Source organism: Aegilops tauschii, chromosome 6, assembly GCF_002575655.3.
Source record: "Aegilops tauschii subsp. strangulata cultivar AL8/78 chromosome 6, Aet v6.0, whole genome shotgun sequence".
Classification (NCBI taxonomy): Eukaryota; Viridiplantae; Streptophyta; class Magnoliopsida; order Poales; family Poaceae; genus Aegilops; species Aegilops tauschii.
Genome location: NC_053040.3, coordinates 201,637,711 through 201,640,951, shown reverse-complemented (window position 1 = coordinate 201,640,951; position 3,241 = coordinate 201,637,711). Strand labels below are relative to the sequence as shown.

Genomic DNA, 3,241 nt, shown 5'->3' with positions numbered 1-3,241 from the left:
CAAGGTAATGATCTGCCAAGAATCTTCGCTAAATATCAAGTTATAAATGAGTCTCTTTTCCTCATCATGGCAAATAAACTTATGTGCTACCATGCTGTCATATCTAAGTAAATAGTGGGTTGCAGTTTCTCCTCTTTCCCGTAATGCCTAATGGGTATCTCAAAGTGTTTAGAAAGGCGGGAGGTGAAGATACCTCCTAAAATAGGACCCTTTGTATGGTTTAAACTCAACCGTCTAGCAACCATAAAGCCTAAACTGAAAGTTTTATCACGAAGTAAAGCATGGCGCAAAATGGCAAAGTCAGGAGCACTAAGGCCTCCACTCTCCCCACGACCAATTAAACATCTCCCAGCAAATTAAGGACAATATAACCGCACCTAAAGCGAGCTCTCATAGAGATTTGCGTTTTCGGCCTTCCGTTCTCGCGATCTGAGCATTTCTGGCCATCGGATCTCGTCTGAGAAGCGATATACGCCGCACTGTGCGAAATTTGGCCCGACTGTCTTGTGGGTTGCTGCTCCACAGACCTAAATGGAGCCCTCTCGTGCATTCGGCCTTAGTGAGCTGGCATCCCATCGAGGAGTGAGTCCTACGAACTACCAGGTCCATCCGCTCCCAAACCCGACCTGATGCAGTCCACACGAGACCGCATCCAGTCGCAAACTCAAGATCCCGATCGAAGCTCGCCCAATCAAGCGACTGGAGGAGAGGGATCCATTTCGGCGTGAGGAGAGGAGCCGGTGCGGTCGATCCTGGTTCCATCAAATTGAAGAAGGAGTGAGGGATGGATCCAGTCCATCTGGTCGATCCCTGTGACCGGAGGAGCAGGATCCGGGCGCTGGCACGGTTTGCGGCCGGCGCGACGGTGGGCGCCCGCAGACTCATGGCCTGCTTGAAACTGCTCTGCCCTCCTTTAAGCTTGCAATCATGGCCCTCCTTTGCTAGAAACTGCTCCTCTCTACTTGAAGCTAGCAATCATTGCGTATTATTCATTCATTCATGGATGGCAAATTTGCAAACCATTCTTGTGTGTAGTGGTACCATATAATGGTTCCCTCCCTGGATTTGTATCCACAACACGCTCTAGCATCTACATCTTCTTCGGTGATATGCTGAGGTATTTTACCTGTAAATTGCATCAAACAATTGCCATGTCCTCATATCGTCTCACAGAAAAGATACTCATACCCTCTGCCAAAAAATGTATGTGCAGGTGATGTTCATGCTACGCGTGCACAATTGATTTGGGTGGATTCTGTAGCTTCCTACTGTCCATTCAGTGATCAGCCGTTCATCATCTCTCAAATGGCTTTTGGACAGGTAACTACTCCATACATTATCCTTTCATCTTCTGGTATCAATTTTACTACTACACCGCAAATTGCTTAAATAATATGTGCCTCTCGTATTCATATCATGCTCCTGTGTGGAACAGGTGAATGCATGTACTAATAAACGAGCAAAGTCTATGTTTGTCTGCTTAATCCACGGCTCCATGAAGGTACAGACAGGTGGGACCGCCCCGCCTACCCTGGCCTGGCACGCACCCATCGCCTCGCATCGTTCGTGTATTCTTCAAAGTTTGCCATGTTCCCCCAGGTTTGAAAGGTGTGAGTGAATGCCTCCCCTGTTTATGTGTGTTGTTTTTGATATATTTGCAGAGCTATGGGATTACGTAGAATGTGATGTTGCTGAGTTACCTACATATGCAGTGTGTTGATACCCAGGTTCTACCCCTTCTTCATCCGGCAGTGACGCAGTAACATCCAGGAGCTATGCTTCTCCAATAGTTCGCCCCATCATCTTCAACTTTGCTGCATATTTCCCTTCCCACTACAGTCCCATCGTACCCAATATGTGTGCTCTAATAGGGTTCCTGCTGATGCTGATTTTTGCTCTTAATTTGCTACAGTTATTGACACCCAAGTGCTCGGGACTGGTTCTAGCTTGTTTACCAAATTTCTCTGGGTGTTTCTGTGTTTATTTTTGTTCATGAATTATGAAAACTGGGAACCTAATGGCTGCTGGCAGGTTAGCTACGTGGAATGTCATACATTTTGTCCATATCCAGTGTGTTCATATGATTGCTTATTCTCCATGCTTATTTGTTCGTAATTATTCATGACAAGCTACTGCCGATTATTATTGTATATATGCATGAGGTTGTTTAGGATGGTAGATCGATATGCACAAACATAAGTGTTGTACACTCTTAATTTGTTGCTATCTGATAAAATGACATATCCAATGTTTGTACAATTCCCATGGAGAATAAATGATTATTGAATGTTTGGTGACAAATATGAGGTTCGAAAACTCAATTTAGGCGGCGCTCGTAGGTTAGTGGCACACAACAGTGAGCGTACATGATGGCTTGCATTGCCGCGCCCGTACTTTGTTCCGGTAGAATGGTCGGAATTTCTGTAAATATATGGTGGCTTGATACATGGAAGTTACAAAGACCTATCTTGATTTACAATAGAGAGTACTTGAAAGTTACAAAGAACTTATTTGATTTACAGTATAGAGTACTGGTACTTGTTCTTAGGAGGGTAATACGGCGAATATAGTCGTAAATATTAGTCACCGAATCCTAAGATCATAATTGCATTCTAATATCATATGAGTTTTAGCTTCATACGAAACAATATTGTAATGTTAGAAGGTAACACCCATGGAACAACCATATGGAAAATTCTGAAGGTTCAGATTACAGTTCTCGATATAGGCAGGGCATAAATCAGGACCCATATTCGAGGAAGGAATGACACTGATGTATAATGCCATACAAATATTTGAGTAAAACAGTGCTAACATAATGTCATGAGTTAGAATATCAATCTGATCGCATCCTGGTGGCCTAACAGAGCGCTATCTGTGATGTGGAGTTTGGACAACATTCTCACCAAACTTCAAGAGGTAACACTTCTTCAGGGTCTTGATACCAAAGTTGTCATTATCCTCATCATAAACCATGCAGTTGTCCAAACGAGCAGCTTCTTGAATCAAACGCCAATCAATTAGAAGAAATCTTTGATGTTGCATTTTGGAAACTCTTAATAATATCGGAGCAAAGAAAACATTATTGAAAAATGACCATAGGCAAATATATGTAGTAACTGGAGAGATGATGTGGTAGAGCAGAATTTGATTAGGTGTCAAGTTTATTGGCTCTGGCCATTTGATCAGATATACTAATAGAACCTTCTTATAATGCATGTTAGCTAGAGGAGCACATCCC

General features: G+C 43.2%; 1 long non-coding RNA gene across 1 annotated transcript; it reads left to right on the top strand.

The window, feature by feature from the left end:
- Positions 1–489: 489 nt before the first annotated feature.
- LOC123494258 (uncharacterized) lies at positions 490–2,239 on the top strand. The gene is made up of 4 exons (XR_006664830.2): positions 490–1,117; positions 1,214–1,320; positions 1,436–1,608; positions 1,713–2,239. It is a non-coding gene; the product is annotated as an uncharacterized lncRNA (long non-coding RNA).
- The last annotated feature ends 1,002 nt before the right edge of the window (positions 2,240–3,241 follow it).